The sequence below is a fragment of the Giraffa tippelskirchi genome, chromosome 13, assembly GCF_054371585.1.
Source record: "Giraffa tippelskirchi isolate mGirTip1 chromosome 13, T2T-mGirTip1v1.2.pri, whole genome shotgun sequence".
NCBI lineage: Eukaryota > Metazoa > Chordata > Mammalia > Artiodactyla > Giraffidae > Giraffa > Giraffa tippelskirchi.
The window spans coordinates 36,786,194-36,806,772 of record NC_137287.1 but is presented as its reverse complement, the minus strand read 5'-3'; the positions used below and the strand labels follow the sequence as shown (position 1 = coordinate 36,806,772).

The window sequence follows — 20,579 nt, the reverse complement described above, 5'->3', positions numbered from 1 at the left end:
TGCTCAAACTCAGGTCCATTGAGTCAGCGATGCCATCCAGAGGCAAGGCATCCCAGTGGTTAAGGCTCAGGGTTCTTCCTGGATAGGCATGACTCCATTTGTTGCTGTGTGACTTTGGGCAAGAGAATTAACCTCCCTGTGCTTTAGTTTTCTCCTCTGTGAGATATACCGCCTACATCTTAGCTCTTATTTTTGTTCTAATGGGAGGATCTGAGAAGACCTTTGGTTTTATGGACAAAGCAGCCTGCCTTTGGGAAGTCATTCTTCATCTGCCCACCCCCTCTACCAAAAAAAAAACTGTCTTGTTTTTGTAACAGCGTTGAGATTTAATTCACATCTTATACACTTCATTGGAGCAGGAAATGGCAACCTACTCCAGTATTCTTGCCTGGGAAATCTCATGGACAGAGGAGCCTGGTGGGCTACAGTCCCTGGGGTCACAAAGAGTCAGACATGACTGAGGAAGAGAAGTGCCTGGGTCTCCGAAGATATCACTGAGCTGAGATGTTATATACACTTCACCCACTCAAAGTGTGCAAGTCTGTGGTTTTAAGTGTACACTCTTGTGCAAGCATCACCTCAATCAGTTTTAGAACATTCTCATCACCCCTCAAAAGAGAAGCATCCTCTTTAGCTATCAAACCCCAGTCCTCCCACCCTGCCCACCCCCCAGACCCCCGACAGCTGCTAATCTACTTTCTGTCTCTGGATTTGCCTCTCCCAGACATTTCATAGAAATGGCCTCCTGGGGCTTCCTGGGTGGCTCAGGTGGTAAAGAATCTGCCTGCCAATGCAGAAGATGCAGGTTCTGTCCCTGGGTCAGGAAGATGCCCTGGAGGGGGAAACGGAAACCCACTCTGGTATTCTTGCCTGGGAAATCCCACGGACAGGCTACAGTCCATAGGGTTGCAAAAGAGTCTGACAAGACTTAGTGACTAAACAATAACAAAATATGTGTAACATAAATTTTAAAAAGAAAGAAAGAAAGGACCTCCTTCCTTCTTGGCTGGGTGTTAGCCACCCCTGCCCTGCCCCCCAGGATGAGGGGGTGGGTGAGAAATGGCTTACCTGTTACCCCTGGAGCTGGTTTGGGGCTGTCTCTCCAGCCCCCTCCTCCTGTCCAGAGGGGCTAGTGTGGAGGAAACCTGCCAGCCAGGCCTTGTCGCTCACAGCACAAGCAGCTTGGCTCCCGATTACTCATTTCAAACTCAATTTGTGGCTCTGCCAAGAACAGCAGCGTCCCCTGAGCATGTAACCTGATTATTCCTACCCCCCTCCACCCTCTGTGGGCCCTGGGGGCCCGGACCATGCAGCAGGCAGCCTCCCAGGGCCCACAGCTGCCCAGCGAGCCGGGGCCTGCCAGGGGCCCACTGGGCTTCCGTCTCTGCTCAGTGGCGCCTGCCCAGCCTGGCCCCAACTCCTGGATAACAAGGCTGCCCTTGGCTTTTGTCTTCAGGCCACGGAGAGACAGTTTTCTGCAGTGAGGCCAGTGTTCCTGACCGCTATGACTGTAAACTTGGCCAGACTCACCGCCCACGTCAGCACAGTCCTCCACAGGCCCCATTCATTGAGCAGGCTTGGATTGACCTCCATGTGTGGACCTTTGTATTTTTGTGAACTAAGCACGCTATCTTTTATCTCCATGAGGTGGTGAAGGGGGCCTGTGCCATTTCCATCGAGCAAGCTGGGCAGACACATGAGAGCAGCCGTGTGTCTCCCATTTGCTGAGCACCCACTGGGTGCAGACACCACGGTGGATGTTAACTTTTGTACTCCTCCCTGCCATGTGATGAGTGAAGAACAGCACTTGGCTCCACTTTCAGTGAGGAGGCTGAAGCTTAGGAGGACAGAAACATGACTAGCCCATGAGTGGCAAGGTTGGATCTGGGCTGAAGCCAGAATGTCTGGCTGCAGAACACATGCTGACCCCCAGCAGAGAAGGAAGGAGCCCATTTCTATAAAACATCCAGCCTGAGCAAATCCACAGAAACTGCAAGTAAGTTAGTGGTTGCCAGGGACTGGGAATATTGGTGCATTTGAGAGGTGATAGCTAACGGTAGGGAGGGAGATCCTGTCGGGCGTGATCAAAAAGTTGTGTGACCACCACTACAGTCAATTTTAGAGCACTGTCATCACCCCAGGAGGTTGTCTGCTATTGTGTGTTGCCTGACTTGCTCAATGGGAATGGCACAGGCCCTCTACCTCCTGAAGATTATAGATAGTGTGACACTGTTGTAATTGTGGTGGTGGTCGTATGACTCATGAATATATTAAAAACCACTGACTCATATGCTTAAATGGGTAAGTTATATGGTAGGCGAATCATATCTCAATAAAGCCATGGCCAAAAAAGAAGAAATGAGGACTTGATGTTTGCAAGGCTGCATAAACCTCCTATCCCACACCTTCCCCAACCATCCCCTAGGTAAAACCTGGAATTTCTCATCTTCACATTTAACTCAAGGTTCCTTGGGAAAACCTTGAGCCCCAGATGGCAGAAACCATTGTCTAGAGCCTCTACTTGCCCTGCCCAGCTGGCTGCTGTCTCATTTCACTTCAATCGCTGCTCACAGGATCCTAGTAATGTGCCATCTTTTATTTTGGATCCCAGCTACGTATTTCCCCAGAGTCGGGGAGAATCTGGGGTGGGTTTAATCCACCTGGCTGGTCCCTGAGCAACTTTTGCAGTCTGAGATTCTAGGTGTGATATGTGTGGGTGGGCAGAGATGCCCACCTCCGACTTCCACCCCCACCCCCCACCCCACGGTCCCTCTTCTGCTGCCTCTCTTGCCCTCATTGAGGCCTGGCTCTGGGGACCAGTCTGAGCACAGCCAGACCAACTTTTGCAGTCTGAGATTCTAGGTGTGATATGTGTGGGTGGGCAGAGATGCCCACCTCCGACTTCTACCCCCCACCCCCACCCCACGGTCCCTCTTCTGCTGCCTCTCTTGCCCTCATTGAGGCCTGGCTCTGGGGACCAGTCTGAGCACAGCCAGACCCAGGCCCTGTGCTGAGAGCCACCTCGTCTGTATGGGATCCTGCCTCTTGCTTTGCTGAGAAGTTTTCTGTCTCCTTGTCAACCCTGACTGCATGACACACGCCCCTCTCACAGGAGGGGTGAGAGCGAAGGAAACCCCACCCCAGCACACTTTGGAAGCCCATGACTTTTGCGGGGCTGGTTGGGGATCCCCCGTGGGGATGTGTTTGGAGGGGCTGAGGCCTCGCTAGGCCAGGACACATCTGCCGGCATATCTGGGTGCAACCTCACCCTCGCTGTGCTGGAGACCTTCTCTTACCTTCTCTCCCAACCCTGACTGATCATGGTTGCCTGAGCCGGGTGCATTCCAGTTCTGGGAGGAAGGATGACATTGCCCAGATTTCAGGCTGGCTCTGGGGGTCCTGGATCCTGAAACCCCTGCCAGTAATGAGAATGAGGAGCCCTGCCCCTACCTTTGAGCCTGTGCTGCCTTGTACTCATCGGTTGGCCAGCTGGGCTTTGACGTCCTCAATGTGTGCATCTCTTCAGTGTGCTGGGAGCCCTGTGAAGGCAGGACCCCAAAGCCCTCTCATCAGTCCCTCCTGGCGTTCAGCTGGGCCCTGTAACAATGACAGGCTGAGACCACGTTTGGATGAATACAGTGCCGGCAGCTGGTGGGCACAGAGATGGAGGGTTGACTGACCCTTGTCCAGTCACTCCCTGCCTCTATCCTTCTCTGTCCCCATGGACTCAGCCTCTCCTCCTTCGTGCCCTGGTCTTCTGGACCTTTCCTTCTTTGGTCTCTTCCCAGTCATCCAAGTCCAGGTAGGTGAAGCCAGATCAGAGAAAACCAAACAAATTAGAAATGTCCCCAGCATAACATGAATATAAATAAGGATACAGAGGCTTTTGCTTGCCCGCTGATTACTCACACACCATTCCAGGGGCGTTGTCAGCCTAGCTCAGCTCCACGGAACGTAATGATAAATTAAACCTATTAATCACCCCCAGCAGTGGGGCTGGCCTGAGCCAAGTCTAGGAAGTTAGGCTTTAGGATGGAGATGAGTCAGTGAGAAGGGAACCTGATGCATCACAGCATCCCTGGGGGAGGCAGCACCTGCTCCCTAAGAAACCCTTCCTGAATGTGCTGTAAAGAAAGTGTTAGCCGCTCAGTCGTGTCTGACTCTTTGGGACCCCGCCTTGGACTGTAGCCCACCAGGCTCCTCTGTCCATGGGATTCTCTAGGCAAGCATGCTGGAGTAGGTTGCCATTCCCTTCTCCAAGGGATCCTCCCGACCCAAGGATGAACACAGGTCTCCTGTATTGCAGAGAGATTCTTCACCATCTGAGCTACCAGGGAAGCCCCCACCAATCTTGATTCTATCTGATGTGGCCAATGGATGCTTCCGAAGCTGTCTGCTCCGGGAGGACATCATCCCATTCAGAATGGGTCTGAACCCTTCTGTTTGCTATTTTCACACACTCCCTTTATGGTCCCTCTTTCATCCACCACTGTCTGGCGTCTGCCCTACTGTTCGTTCAAGGCTTGACTCAAAAGTCCCCTTCCAGAGACCACCAGATATAAAGTCCTGTTCCTTCCCCCAGGACTCTTTGCCTCATAGTGGGTCCCTGGGGCTCAGCACAACCCAGGTTTGAATCCTGGCTCTGCTATAAGTTGTGTGCAACCTTTCTGTGCCTCAGTTTCCCCACCTTTAAAAATGGAATTGATCAGAAGCTACTTCATGGGGTTGTGGTGAGGACGAAGAGCACACATCCATGTCAAGTGTTTAGAACAACGCCTGGCATGGAGTCAGCAATGCTGACTACCATTGCTGCCATGGCTCCTGTTACAATTGCTACTGTTATTTTTGGAACCTTTGCCATGACTAGAAACCATCTCCTTATTTGTTGGTGTTGATCATCTGTCTTGCTTTCCACTGTAGCATGTGAGCTCCACAAGAGCACAGGTTTTCTCGCTTTTGTTCCCTCCAGTTTCTCTGCCGCGGGGAGAATGTGTGGGCATTCAGTAAGCTGGGGTGAATGAAGGAACCAGGTGTTTGTGGACATCGGGGTGAATGGGCAATTTTCCAAGAGGCTGGAGGTAGCAGAGACCCACTTGCTCTGTTTCCTGGCTATGAAGGCGACATTTCCTGTGCATTGAGTTGTATCCACCCACCCTCCCCACAATGGTGTGTTGAAGTCCTAACCCCCAGCACCTGTAGATGTGACCTTATTTGGAAATGGGGTCTTTGTAGATGTAATCAAGTTAAGATGAAGTCACACTGGATTGGGGTTGGCCCTACTCCAGTGGACTTCCCAGGTGGCACTAGTGGTAAAGAACCCACCTGCCAATGCAGGAGATGCAAGAGACATGGATTTGATCCCTGGGTTGAGAAGATCCCCTGGAGAAGGAAATGCAACCCACTCCAGTATTCTTGCCTGGAGAATCCCATGGGCAGAAGAGCCTGGCAGGCTACAATCCATGGGGTCACAAAGAGTTGGACATGACTGAGGGGACTTTAGGACCTCTATGCCAGCAAATGACTTAAATCACTACTCCAGTGACTGGTGTCCTTATAAGAGGAGGAAATCTGGACACACACATATAAACGTAGGGAAGAAGGCTGTGCAAGGATGCAGAGAGATTTGAGAGATGCATCTGCAAGCCAGGGAATGCCAGGGGTTACTAGCAGCCACCAGGAGACAGGAAGAGGTGAGAGGGAGTCTTCCTAGAGCCTTTGGAGAGCCTTGCTGACACCTTGATTCCAGTCATTGGCTATTCAGAACTGTAAGAGAGAGGGTTTCTGCTGTTTGGGGCCATCTGGTTTGAGGTGACTTGTCATGGAAGCCCCTAGGGAGCTAGCACAGCATTTTCCATGAGCTCACGTCCCATTGGGATGGGAAAGAAGTGAGTGAGTCAGCCCAAATCACTGTGTTCATCTTCTATTGCTCCATAACATTACACAAACTTAGCAGCTTGACGCAACACATTTATCTTCTCCTTTTTTAAAAAAATATTTATCATTTATTTGTCTGTGCTGGGTCTTGGTTGAGGGGTCTTTGATCTTTGTTTTGGCACATGGGATCTTTAGTTGTGGTTTGTGGGATCCAGTTCCCTGACGAGGGATTGAACCCCAGGCCCCTTGCATTGGGAGTGCAGAGTCTTGGCCTCTGGACCACCGGGAAGTCCCACATATAAAATATTTATTATCTCACCATGTCTGTGAGTCAGGAGTCTGGGCAGGTTTTAGCTGGATCCTCTGCTTCTAAACCATACAGGCAGCAATCAAGGTGTCAGCCAGGGCTGAGGTCTCATCTGAGGCTCGATTGGGAGGAATCCAATCCCTTGTTGCTGTAAGTCCTGGAGCCTTAGTTCTGTTCAGAAGCCACCCACCATTCTTTGCTTTGTGGGTCTCCTTACCCCAACATGGCTACTTGCTTAATCAAAGCCAGCAAGGGTGAGAGAGTTTCCAGAAGGTGGACATTGCAGTTTTCATGCAGTGTAATCACCCTGATGCTTTTGAAGTGTGGTATTGGCGAAGACTCTTGAGAATGCCTTGGACAGCAAGCAGATCAAACCAGTCAATCCTAAAGGAAATTAGCCCTGAGTAGTCACTGGAAGTTCTGATGTTAAAGCTGAAGCTCCAATACTTTGGCCCCCTGATTCGAAGAGTTGACTCATTGGAAAAGACCCTGATGCTGGGAAAGATTGAAGGTGGGAGAAGGGGACGACAGGGGATGAGATGGTTAGATAGCTTCACTGACTCAATGGACATGAGTTTGAGCAAACTCTGAGAGGTAGTGAAGGACACATGGAAGCCTGGCGTGCTGCAGTCCATGGGGCCACAGAGAGTTGAACACAACTTAGCAACTGAACAACAATTACCTTTGCCATATTCTGTTCACTTAAAGAAAATCACAGGTCTTGCCCACACTCAAGGGCAGGGGACTACACAGTGTGGCTCTCAAGAGGTGGGGATCACAGGCCACCTCAAAGCGTGTTGAGCAGAGTCAGGTTGGCAGAAGTTGAAAGCCAGTCAGATCTCTGACATCTGGTGGGATTGTGTTCTTTGTGGGCAAGCAGACTCAGAGCAGTTCCTATGGCAACTGACAGTCTGGGGGTTCTGCCAGGTCCCTAAGGTCATGAGAACTCTGTCTGTGCTTGTTCCTCTCAAGCCTGAGGTGCACATAAGCTCGGGGATCCTGTTGTAAACTCAGCTGATTTCTCTCACAGCTACACCCCACTCAGTCATACTGAGTGTCGCTGCGTCTAAAATGCCAGGGATGCGGCATGAAGCAGAGCTGAGTTTCCACCCTCACAGCCTTGGCGTCCAGTGTGTGATTTAGACAATAAACAGCCACGTGCCTCGGAGCGTGTGATGACCCACTGGGATCTGTGCTGTGACGTCCAAGGGCAGTGTGAGAGCAGAGGGCCTTTGGATCAGACGTGACCCTGGGTGATGAGGGGTGACTACAAGTAAGTAAAGCCACAGGTGCGAAGGTCCCACAGCTGGATGGACCACGGATAGTTCTGGGAATGCTAAGAAGGCTGGCAGGTTCCCTCTGTTGTCTCCCCCGTGGACTGTAAGCTTCCGCTTGGGGCCCTTGGTCATCTTCATGCATGTGTCTCCAGCACTGCGCACTGTGCTGGGCTCTTCATCAGTACTCATGGAATACCTGTTAAGTGAGAAAAGAGTGAAAGGGAGAGTGAAATGAGAGGAGGTGGCTAGGGGCCCAGGGTGCAGGTTTTGTGAAACTCTGTCCCTGTTCCAAAGAGCAGTGGTGGGCCCTCTGAGGTTCACCCCACTCCCCAGGGGAGAGCCACCTTTGGAACACATTTTCAATAGTCCCTGTGGCTGTCGTGTGGATGATGGATTGAGGAGCAAGAGAGGGGGTGCAGGAGGGCACAGAATGGGGGCAGGGCCCTGGGCCAGGCTGGTTGATGTTCAGAGCCAGGTGGTCACATACACACAGAGGAGTGGATGGATCCAAGAGATTCCATTGGAGGTAAACGTGATGCCTTGGCAGTGGATATGTAAGTAGGAGGCTGAGATCATGCCCAGTAGCCTGTGTCATGGCCCGGCTGAGTGTCCCCTGAATCAGAAGGTTGTCTATCATTTAATCCTTTGCTTTCAGAGGGTGACCACGTGGCATCAGGTCACAAATACACTGAAGTTCAAAGCTCAGCTCCTCCCTTCCCAGGACAAGTCGCTAAAACTTCTGATATTCCATCACCTTCCCTTCAGGAGGGGCCTGAAACACCTGCTTGTAAGGACCGCTGTAAAGATCTGTGATGATCAAATGAGTGAAGGTGCCAGCACATGGCCTGGCACAGAGCCTACCAGCTGTGTGATGTGGGCTGGTTGCTTAACCTTTCTGCACCTCAGTTCCCTGGTTGCTAAAACAGAGCCCAATGTTCTGCAATTGCAACAGGACAGACTGTTTCAGAACTCGGTGGCTTTGAATGGCACTCACATTATCTCATGTCGCTGTGGGTTACCTGGGCCCCAGATGATCCTGGCTGGGTGTGGGGCAAGTCCTTCTTCCTGCAGGCGTGTGAATCTGTGGGTGGCTCTGTTCCTTGTGTTTCTCATCCTGCTGGATCAGTGGAGCAGGTAGGGCCTGTTGATCTCATGGAGTTGGCAGGATGCAAGAGGGAAGTAGAAACACATAGAGCCTCTGAAGGCCCAGCCTTGTCACCTCTGGACCTGGCACCAGTGGCCAAAGCAAGAGATATGGTCGAGTCCAGACTTAGGACAGGGAAGAACATTCTGCCCAGGGTGAAGCCAGAGTGAAGTGAGAACGTAGGGGGAGGTGAAGAATCGAGGCTGTCAGTTCAGTCTTCCAAGGTCGTTAACCTATAGAGTTGCCCTCCTCATAGATGGGTATGATGGTTAATTTTATGAGTCAGCTTGGCTGGGTCACTGGGTTCTTGTGTTTTGGTCAAACATTCTGCGTGCTCCTCTTAGGGTGTTTTTGGATGAGATTGACATTGAAAAATAGGTGGACTTGAGTAAAGCAGATTCCGTCTGCCTGTGGGTGGGCTTCCTCCATCAGATGAAGACCTGAACAGAACAAGAGACCAGCCTCCTCCAAGCAAGAGGGAATCTCCAGTTGACAGCTTTCAGAATTCCTCTGCAACATTGACTTTTTCTCCTGATTGACCTTTGAACCGGCCTGTCAGCTCTCCATGGGGCTCCTGTACTACTGGCCCACCTACAGATTTTTCATTTACCAACCTCCTTAGTTGTATGAACCAACTGCTATGATAAGTCTCTTTGTCTCCCTGTCTTTGTCTGTCTGTCTTTGCCTCTCTGTCTAATGCATTGGTTCTGTTTCTCTGACGAATACAGTGAACAAGGAGCTACTCCACACAAAGCTCCTAGAACCCAGCCTGGCATGTCATAAATTATCCATGTAACATGGAGTGTCTTAGCCTCAGCACTGTTGACAACTTGGGCCAAATAGTTCTCTATCCTGGGGCTTCCCTGGTAGCTCAGTTGGTAACGAATCCGCCTTAATGTAGGAGACACCAGTTCAATTCCGGGGTCAGAAAGATCCCCTGGAGAAGGAATAGGCTACCCACTCCAGTATTCTTGGGTTTCCCTGGTGGCTGAGACAGTAAAGAATCTGCCTGAAAAGCAGGAGACCTGGGTTCGATCCCTGGGTTGGGAAGATCCCCTGGAGGAGGGCATGGCAACCCACTTCAGTATACTTGCTTGGAGAATCCCCATGGACAGAGGAGCCTGGTGGGCAACAGTCCATGGGGTTTCAAAGAGTCGGACCTGACTGAGTGACTAAGCACAGCAACAGTGGGGGCCCAACCTTCATGTTGTAGGGTGTTTAGCAGCTTCCCTGGCCTCCACCCACTAGATGCCAGTAGCACTGCCCAGCCGTGACAATCAAAACCAGAAATGTCCCCAGGTGCGGCCAGAGGTCCTCTGGTTGAGAACCACTTGTGTAAAGGTTAGTCATCCTTAGTATTGTCTGAATCACTGCATATCATGGATCCACATGACTATTATTATTATTGTTTTCTTTTGTTGTTTTATTGAAGCCATTGCTGTAAAAGGGAGGAGCCATATCATGAAACAGTCAGCTGTGAAAAAGCAGTGCAGTTTATTTTTCTAATTTGTCTCCAAAGGAATTAGAAAGTTACACAGTGCTCAGACTAAGCCCTGGCTCCCAAAGGTTTTGGAAGAGCAGACTAGCTATTCTTGTCCCTAGAAGCATCAGTAGCTGCATCTTAGACGGTGGCAGAGGCTGAACACAAATGCTGTTAGTTTTGAACCTCTGATTTGAGGATGTGTGCACAGTGAAGAGGAGTGAGCATTCTGGTCTCTTTATTTTCTCGGAAGAGATCCTCAGGGGGTGCCTTTATTTTTCTTGTTATATGTAAGGTTTTCATTGTTTTTTCTCTCTCTCCCTCCCTCCCTCTAGCCCTCCTACATCCCTTTTCTCTCTCTCTCTCTCTCTCTCTCACACACACACACACACACACACACACACACACACACCATGAACAATTAATAACCTTGGGAGATAGCTTCAAATATTATTCTCATTTTATAGATGAATAAGCTGAGGCTGAGAGAGGTAAAGCAGCTAGCCTGGAGTTGTATAGCAAGTAAGTGAATCGAACTCATGTTGGTTTGATTCCAGTGTTCAGCCTCCTAAACACAACACAATACTTTATCAGGGTGAATCTAACTATGTCCCCAGAGGTCTCAGAATCTTGCTGGGGGGAGACCAGAAGATTGAAGTGAATTGTTACTCCCCAGCTGTGCAGAGTACAGCCTGAATGAAGTGTGTAAAGCACCAGGTATTAAAGTTTATGAGTCTATTAATCCACGGCTTTGGAGGAATTAAAGTTTCATATTGATGATAAACCTTCCCTAATAAAACGTAAGGGAAGCAGGAATAAATCTCTGATTCCAAAGGACCCCAAACCACTTGAACAATTGTATGTGAGATGGATGGGTACGATGGCAGTGGGTGATATGTCTTGTCCGGTGGAGGGTACTTTGGCAAAGTGGTTTTTTTTTGCTTCCGCTAAGTGGTGGAGATAAAATGATGGATGTGTGCTATTGATTTCATGGGAGTTTGCAGGAGGGTGAGCACAGCTGGATGAGAAGCCCCGGTGCAGCTGAAAGCTGCTGAATATGCATTTAGGAGGAGACAAAAGGCATTTTGGGCAGCCAGTTTCATCAAAAAGCGAAAAGCTGGCAAATAAGTGGCAATCACTCTCCCTCCCTCTGTTATTCTCTCTTTCTTTTCTCCTTCCTGTCTCCCTTCATCCCTTCTTTCCTCCTCCTCCCTCTCCCTCCCTTCCTGTTTTTGTCACATGGGAAGTATCTCAGTGGGTGTAGGTGAGCTGTGGGGTATAGGTGTTGACTCCAACCCCGTCCTGGATTAGAATCCTAGATTTGTCATGTATTAGCTCTGTGACTTTGGGCAATTTACTTAATCTCTCTTGGCCTTGTTTTTTTTTTTTTTTTTTTAATAAAAATAGAATAGTTTTATTTTTACAGAAATGTTCCAAAGATAGCTCAGTGAGCTCCCGTATATCCTGTACCCCACTTCCCCTATTGTTAGCGTCTTATATCATGATGGTACCTTTGTTAAAATTGGTGTACCAGTATTGACGAACTGTTATCAGCTAACACAGGAATTGGTAATGGACAGGGAAGCCTGGCATGCTGCAGTCCATGGGGTCGCAAAGAGTCGGACACAACTGAACAACTGAACTGACTTCATGAAGGTTTCCTTAGCTCCCACTCAGGCCTGTTTACTGTTCCAGGATCCTATCCAGGGCACCACGACAGTCACCAGACAGTCCTCAGGCTGTCTTTGTTTTTTTAAACATTTTTTTTTTTATTGTGGTAAACGTCACATAATACAAAACATGCTATTTTAGCCATATTTAAGTGTCCAGTTTAGTGGCACTAAGTACATTCACCTTGTGATGCAACTCTTGCCATTGTCCATCTCCCGAATTTTTCACCTTCCTAAACTGAAACTCTGTCCCCATTAAACACTAACTCCCTGTGCCCCCTCCCCACCCCACCCCCCCGGCCCCGGCATCTACCAGTGTACTTCCTGACTCTATGAGTTTGAGACTGTCCTTGTCTTTAATCCCTTGAGAGTTCTGAGGAGGACCAATCAGCTGTCTCGCAGACTGTCCCTCAGTTGGGAATTTCCTGATGTGTTTCTCATGATTAGACTGAGCTATGGGTTTGGGTGAGGAAGACCACAAGATAACACGCCATTCTCATCAGACGCTCTCAAGGGTTACCAGCTCTCAGCATGACTATCACTGCTGATGTTGACCTTGATCACCTGGCTGAGGTATGTTTGTAAGCTGTCTCCATAGTCCAGTTCCTCCTTTCCACTTTCCCCGGCTGTAGCCCTTGAAGGAAGTCTCTGCATCAGGTCACACTTAAGGAGTCAGGGTTGATGATCCTCTTTCTTGATGGGGATGGGTGTCTACATAATTGTTTAGGGTTATTCTGTATGGGATACTTATTCATTCTTCTATATTTACTTATTCAATCATTTATTTACATCAATGTGGATATTAATTTTATGCTTTGAGTTATAATCCAATACCGCATTATTTATTTTGTTGCTCAAATTATTCCAGCTTCATCGGGACCTTACTTTCTTGATAGATTAATTTTTTTTTAAGGAATCAATGGTGATAATCTGGGCTGAAAATATGGTAGCGTGAATGGTACACAATTTAAGGAGGCACCAAAAAGATCAGTAATCAAGATAAATAATATTTTTTAAATTAAAAAAATATTTTTATTTATTTGGCTGTGCCAGGTTATCTGGCTGTGCCAGTTGCGGCATGTAAGATCTAATTCCCTGACAAGGGATAGAACCCGGGCCCCCTGAATTGGGAGCTCAGCCTCTTAGCCACTGGACCACCAGGGAAGCCCCAAGATAAATAATATGTTAATGCAAGATTTAAAACATAAAACTTAATGAAACAGATTTCATGATGAACAAAATATTAACATTTTATATCAGGTCAGGATCCATAACATATATTAATAGCTAACCAGGTGCCTAGTATTTAATACACATTTTAGCAGAATTTAATAGATTAATTCTATCAATTCATATGGATGTGCATTTTTAGTGATTTCTTTCCCAAACAAAGAAACTACCCCAAAATATGTTGACCTAAAACAGTAAGCTTTAGTTCAGCCCACAGGTCCGTGGGTCAGCTGGAAGGTCCTGCCAGCTCGCCCAGGCTCACTTATGTGTCTGTTGGTCAGCTGGCTGACTGTTGGCTTATCTTGTATGGCCTCAGCTGGAATGACTGACTGACTTGGCCTGACTTGGCCTCCATGACCTTCATCCTGATTGTAAGACCAGCAGGCTCGTCTGGGTTGTGTCTTTCTCCTGGTGATGACAGAGACTAAGAGGAAACATGGAGACATGTAAAGCCTTCTTCAGTCAAGGCTCAGAATGGTGTGTCATCATTTCTGCTTCTCTTCTGCTGGACGTCAGGAAGACACCCCAGTTTCAAGGGGAAGGGATGGCAAGATCTGCCTCATTAGGGAGAGGAACACAAATCGCATGGCAAAGGGCGTTGGTGTGGATACAGGGAGGGGCGAAGAACCCAGGCCCTTACATGTTGGTCCACCACACCTGGACACTGCAGTTGACGCTGACAGACAGCACTGGACAAAGCAGACTCAGATCTCTGCCTTTGGGGAGCTCATTGTGTTGACGATGATGATGGTGATGAAGAAGAGAGAACTATGTTCAGTCTCTCAGGAGGAATGTGGCTACCGTCAGCCCCACGTGGACGAGTAGAGCAGTTATTGGCACTGTTCTCACAGGATTCAGTGCTTTGACGGGTCCTGATTCACCATCAGCCATGGAGAAGGGTTGAGTATCTAGTGCAAGGAAGGAATCCAGCCTCCAGGAGGTGTACAGAGAGGCATGTTGTTCTCTCCGGGGCCTTCTGTCTTATCGATCTGCTTGTTCATGAAAATCAAATCAGTAGCTCCTACCTTTGCAAAATGGAGGCTGTTTTAATTGAGATATTGGAAGATGTATTTTCTTAATTTCTGCCTAATGGAAAATCCTTATGGCTGATCAATTCAGGTCAGTTTGAAGCAGTTGCTGCTATAAATGAAGTTCATCTAAGGTTATTCGCGTTGGAAATCAATACCCAATAGTTTGGGGGAAATGTGGCAAGTTCTGCTATAGAGAAGCTTTGCAAAGTATCAAGACTGGTGGGTCTTGCTGGTTCATGATAAGTAACTTTCTGTTTACTTTCTAAGACCTTGGTAAATAACCCCTATCACCCCTCAAGGGGCTTCTTGGGCTCAGTGCCAGGCATTTTTGCATGCATTGTCTTACTTAATCTTCACAGCAGCCCAGAGAAGTATTCTATTATTATTTCCAACTTATACATAAAGAAACTGAGGCCTAAGATAGTGTCACTGAAACAGTGAGTGACAGCCAGAATCTGAGTCCATGATCTTAACCACTATACTGCTCCCTTCTTAAATGTTTCCCAAGGTAGCTGGTGCTCATTGAGTGCCTGTTCCCACCTCTATCTGGAGGTGGTCGGCAAAGAATACTGATGAAGTGTGGGTCGCATTCTGAGTTTTGTATCTGATCCCAGTACAGCAATGCCATCCCTCCAAAGGAAGTCAGACTTGATGGGAAATGAATAAGCTGTGAAATCAGATCAATCTATTTTCCATCATTTCCAATCATCCATTATTTTCTGTCTTTTACCATTTCCTGTCTCCCAGTCACTTCCTGTTTCACATCACTTCCTGCCTTCCATCACTACTTTTTTTCTTTAAAATAATTTTTTTTTTTGGCTGTGCTGCATGGCATGTGAGATCTTAGTTCCCCAACTAGGAATCAAACCTTCGTCCCCTGCCATAGAAGTGCAAAGTCTTAACCACCAGACCACCAGGAAATTACCCCTGTGCTGTGTTTAGTCACTCCGTCATGTCCAACTCTTTGTGACCCCATGGACTGTTGCCCATCAGGCTCCTCTGTCCATGGGGATTCTCCAGGCAAGAATACTGGAGTGGGTAGCCATTCCCTTCTCCAGGGGATCTTCCCAACCCAAAGATCGAACCCAGGTCTACTGCATTGCAGGCGGATTCTTTACCATCTGAGTCACCAGGGAAACCCAAAGTCCCCCTATCGTCCATCATTTCTTATCTTCCATTGGTCACCAGGGACAAAAACCCACTCAGAGTAGCTCAAGTCAGAGGGGTGTGTTGAAAGAAGACAGCTGCATCTCCAGCTGATCTCCTGGGTCTGTAGCAGGGCTCTGGGAAGTCAGCAGGATTACACAGCCAGCCTCACACCCCCTCGAAGAGGCTGCCAGGCCTGCTTCTCTCTGCCCAACCACTTCATCCTAATCTCGTTACAGACTGGCCTTCTCTGCTCACTCATCCATCCACACCAGCCCTTGACAGCTTCTCCTGAATGGTGGCCCCTGCTCTGAGTCTGCAGGACCTACTGGCTTAGCTTCCAACAGCTCATGTCCTTTTAGTTCATGTAGTGATTCTTATCCATGGGCTCAAGGACTGTAGAACAATGTTGTATACTTCAGTATTCCTCAAGCTCGCTTCCCAGGTGGCCCTAGTGGTAAAGCATCTGCCTCACAACACAGGAGACTTAAGAGATGCAGGTTTGATCCCTGGGTCAGGAAGATCCCCTGGAGAAGGAAATGGCAACCCACTCCAGTATTCTTGCCTGGGAAATCCCATCTACAGAGGAACCTGGCAGGCTACAGTCCATGGGGTTGTAAAGAATCAGACATGACTGAAGCGACTTAGCACACAAGCATTATATATATGGTGGTCTTAAAGGGAAAATATTTTCTCATGGAGCCCCATTGTTGACTTAAATTATTTTATATTAATGTTAATCTTAAATTAATATTACTTAAGCAGGCCAAAAAACAAAACTACCTATAAATGCCTTATGCTTATTGCTTTTATACTGCTGTAAAGCTAAAACAAATTTGTAAGTTGAATACAGACAAACCTATAAAACCAGTAAAATCCAAATTAGCAACATTAATTTAATGTGATGGATGATGTTCCTCGGCTGAAACTGAATCACTTCTCATAAAGCGCAATGGGTAGTAATGGCTGGAGTACTTTTTCTGTGTGTGTTAGATCTGTCTGGACTACTGTTTGCCAAGTGAATATCCTGTTCATCCACCACTTTCTGTCTCCAAAATGATGAGTTTTGACCTTGACTGTTGACCTTCATCATGGATGTATTACGACTGCTTCTCTTCTTCCCTATCAGCTCAAGACAGTTCAGGTTGTACGGCTTGGCACCAAAGAGATTGCAACCACCACCGCAAGTGCTCAAGCATGCAGTAGGATGAGCTAATTAAGGGAGTCAGCCAGGTGATACGGGAAATGCACGTGTTCAATTTGAAAAGATTACACTTGAAATTTAAATTTAGAATTATTAAAATAAGAAGATTTCAGAGGAAGTTCATAAGTCCACGAGGGTGTGTCCATACCAAAACTCCAGTATGAGATTTGAACTAAGTAAGTTCTGGTTTTACCTTCATGATTCTCCAGAAGTACGGTCATAGGGCAGTCCTTTTATCTCTTGATTTCCTCATTTGTGAAGGGGGGCAAGGAATTCCTGCTCTGTTTAAGGCACTGGCCTAGTGTAAGGAACACATAAGATTGAGTTTCTGAAATTGCCCTGAAAACCACAGATTCAAGAAGTGGTGGTTGTGAACTGAATAGTGTTCCTCATTCCTTGCCATGAAATTCAGATCCTAACCCTCTCCCTCCCCCCACCCCCATGCATCAGGATGTAACTGCATTTGAAGTTGGGGCCTTTAAAGAGGTGCTAAGTCATTTTAACAGTGTCCGACTCTTTGTGACCCTATGGGCTGCAGCCCGCCAGGCTCTTTTGTCCATGGGATTCTCCAGGCAAGAATACTGGAGTGGATCGCCATTTCCAAAATGAGGTCATATGTGTGGGCCCTAATCCAACAGGACTGGTGCCTCCATAAGAAGAGGAGTTTAGGATATAGGCACACACAGGGGGATGACCACGTGAGGACACAAGGAGGCGACAGCCATCTGCAAGCCAAGGAGGAAGGCTTCAAAGGATATCAACACTCTGACACCTTGATGTCAGACCTGTAGCCTCCAGAACTGTGAGAAAACAAGTTATTGTCGTTCAGGCCACCCAGTGTGAGGTACTCTGTTATGGCAGCCCTAGAAAATGTGTGTGTGTGTGGATGTGCTCAGTCCTGTGCGAATCTTTGTGACCCCATGGACTATAGCTTGCTAGGCTCCTCTGTCCATGGGATTCTCCAGGCAAGAATACTGGAGTGGGTTGCCATTTCCTTCTCCAGGGGATCTTCCTGCCCCAGGGATTGAACCCACGTTTCTTACGTCTCCTGTATTGGCAGGTGGATGGATTATTTACCACTATCGCCACCTAGGAAACCCCTAGAAAACTAATACAAGTGGGAGAAAATGGCCAGTATGAAGTTTTGGCAAGTTGGTGAGCAGTTCCAGAGTTATGGTTCTAGCATGGTGGTTTTCATGCCTGGGGGCTCTGTAACCCACCCACCAGGTTTCTCTGTCCATGGAATTTTCCAGGCAAGAATACTAGAGTGGGTTGCCATTTTATGCCTGGGGGCACTTATCTTCCTTTTCTGGTTTTGCTCTTTGTACGAAAGGGGGAGATCTATAGCTTCTCTCTCTCATCATTGTGGGGTACATACAGGAGGAAGGAGTGTGCTCATTCATGCTTCACTGACAAAAAGGGCTATAAAGTACCCCAGAATTATTATCTATTGATAAGGCAGGCTGGGAGACTTGCTTCCTGATGACTTGGTAAGTTTCTCATTCTTTAAGACTTCTCTTGAGTCTCATCTCATCCCATTCATTCATTAATTCATTCTTTATGAAGCCCCTGCTATGTGCCAGGCACTGTAATGCATAAATGTGATAGTGACAGTGGTCAACATAGGGCCTGTTTTCATGGAACTTGCAGTCTTTTGGAAGCAGATAGTAGAGGGATAAACCAATAACTGTATAGTTATGGAGTGTGTTGTGCAATGAAGCAGAGGTAGCAGGATGGGATAAAGACATTCAGAGAACGTGGGGAGCAGCATTCTAGACGGAGGGAACTGCCTGTGCACGAGGAGGGAGAGGAGGTCAGTGTGGCTGGAGTGGCAAGTGAAGGGGAGACGATGGCAAAGGCAGGGAGTGGGGTGACTGACCAGGATCTTGTAGGTTGAGATAAAGTTTTGGATTTCTTACCTATTAGAATTTTTTTCAGCTGAAAGTAGCAGAAACGTCAACTTCAAATGGCTTAAACAATATGAGATAAATATCAATAAGTGATCTGGAGGCAGGGGAGTAGGGCCAGGTCCTTTGAATGACTAACTCAACCACCATTGTCTCAGCCACCTTCCAGACATGAATGTTCATGTGATCTAACTTTGGCCATGAGCTGAAAGTCAAGCTGCTTTGGAGTTCCTGGGGGAAGTTTTGCACTTTTCTCTCCCTTCCTGTTTCTTTCTGTCTGGACTGGGACAAAGTGGCTAGAGCTCCAGCAGCCATCTTGCAGCTTTGAGGGGAAAAGGCTGTGTGGTAGATTGTGGTCTTGATCACATCTGTTTGTTCCTCTCTAAGGACATTATATACCCTCTTCTTGGTACCTGGCTTACAAAGTCTCCCTATAAGAAGAACATTATTTTGTTCTCCATTGCCAGGTATGGATGTATAACTTTGGCTAATAGGATGTGAGCAGATGTGATCTTTGATGGTCTGAGCAGATGCCTTAAATGCAGTTGTGTGGTTGAATTTTTTTATTGAAACTCCCTTGATTAGTAGGATGGACCTTGCCCATGAGTCCACTCCTTCAGTCTGGAATGAAGTCACACAGGGGCAGAGCCAACTGCAGCCTCTATGTCCCTTGAGGGAGCCATGCACATTGCTGTTGAAGTCCCCTGAGAGTTTGGTGTCATCCGTCACTTTAGCAAAGTGGCTTCATAGAGGCCAAGAGGATACCTTGACCTGCCCCTTATTTCTGACACTCTTCTTTTGTGAGAAAAACCCCTATTTAATTTCTTGTAGTTGAATTTTCTGATCCTTGCAGCCAGAAGCATTCCCAACTGAGATTAGTTATAGGGCTGGTTGACTCGAAGGCCAGTGGAATCTTCAGGGCCCCAAGCCCCTTTCATCTTGCCATTTGCCATGTCTCCTGTATTTGCAAGTGAGACCCCTCAAGTCTGCAGATCTGTACAATTACTGCCTCGAGTCCAATAATCCATGCACACTCAAAAACTTTTGCTGAGAAAATAAAAGATCATCCCAGCCACGCACATCCGATTTCAGGATCTAAAATCATTTCTTATAAGTCCTCAGCAGACAACTCCTTCCCTCCACCCACACCCTGTCCCAGGATCTCATTGAACTGCACTGGTTAACATGCCCATTTCTGAACCTATCACTTAGGATGGTACATGAGACCACCATGATCGGTCCAGGCAAATTAGAATTTTGCAGAGTCACAAGGGGACAGGTGGACTACAGAAAGAACTATCGGCTGTGCTGGCGTGGAAGGGAAACTTGCTGCTGGATTAGCAAGCAATAGCATCTGCTCGACTCTCCTCGGAAACCATTTCTGACTCCGAGACTGGGTTAGGGACTTCCATCTCTGGGTACTCATCTTTTTTCATACTGTTACTACAATGCTATGATTTACTAACCTGTCTGTCACCTGAGGAAGGTCATTATCTTATCCCTCTCTGTACCCCAGCATTTGTCCAGAGCCGGGCTGATAGCAGGAGCCCAGTAATTGCTGAGATGGGTGGATGGAGAAGATGATCCATTGGAGCTGTCAGACTGTGAAAGGGCTGAGGAGGGAAAAGCCAGGTGGTAAGATACACGAGGGCCATGTCTTCTCCCTGTATTCTCAGTGCCCAGGATTTAGTGGGGGTGGGGTTTGTTGAGTGAATATTTGTATACATGCTGGAGGCAGCCAAATCCTAGGGGTAATTATCCTGCTTCATTCATCTTGAAAGACCTTGTCTCCATTTTTGCAAGTTAAAATCTGGGTTCAAATTTTGACTCTCTCACTTTTTTGTTGTGTGACCTTGGGCAAGTCATAATGTCTCCTTGAGCCTCTGTTTGTTCATCTGTAAATGGGGCTTGTGATAGGTCTTATCTCAATGTCATAATGTGTATAAAGCTCTTTACATACCTTGAGTGTGGTTATCTCACAAGAAAGAGTACTTTCCTTTCTTACTGCCTCCAGGGTGGGCAAAGGATTTGGAAGTGGGAAGGGAACAAACTGCAGAGTCCCCTGGAAGACAAAGCGGAGGGTGTCTTAGGGGCTATTACATCAATCTGGACCTACTGAACAGCTGACCAGCGAGAGGGTTAAGAGCCCTCAGCAGCCCCCTTACCTCTGGCTGGCCCAGGACAAGACAAATGTGCTGCCTGTTTAAAGCTAGACAATCCACTGACACCTCATAAACCATGCTGTTAGCAATTTAAAGGGTTTGTGGTTGAGAAAGTGCCAAATTCCTCCTGCCAGCCCCACAGGATGC

The 20,579-nt window shown here is 47.7% G+C and overlaps 2 long non-coding RNA genes across 2 annotated transcripts in view; one reads left to right on the top strand and one right to left on the bottom strand.

The window, feature by feature from the left end:
- Window positions 1–305: 305 nt before the first annotated feature.
- LOC145531695 (uncharacterized) lies at window positions 306–3,539 on the bottom strand. Its single transcript, XR_014072672.1, has 2 exons — window positions 3,451–3,539; window positions 306–1,221 (listed from the first exon to the last, which is right to left on the bottom strand). It is a non-coding gene; the product is annotated as an uncharacterized LOC145531695 (long non-coding RNA).
- Window positions 3,540–7,114: 3,575 nt separating this feature from the next.
- The window catches only part of LOC145531694 (uncharacterized), a 362,173-nt gene continuing 348,708 nt past the window's right edge, over window positions 7,115–20,579 (top strand). The window contains exon 1 of the long non-coding RNA XR_014072671.1: window positions 7,115–7,454. This is a non-coding gene — a long non-coding RNA (uncharacterized LOC145531694). The remainder of the gene's footprint in view (window positions 7,455–20,579) is intronic.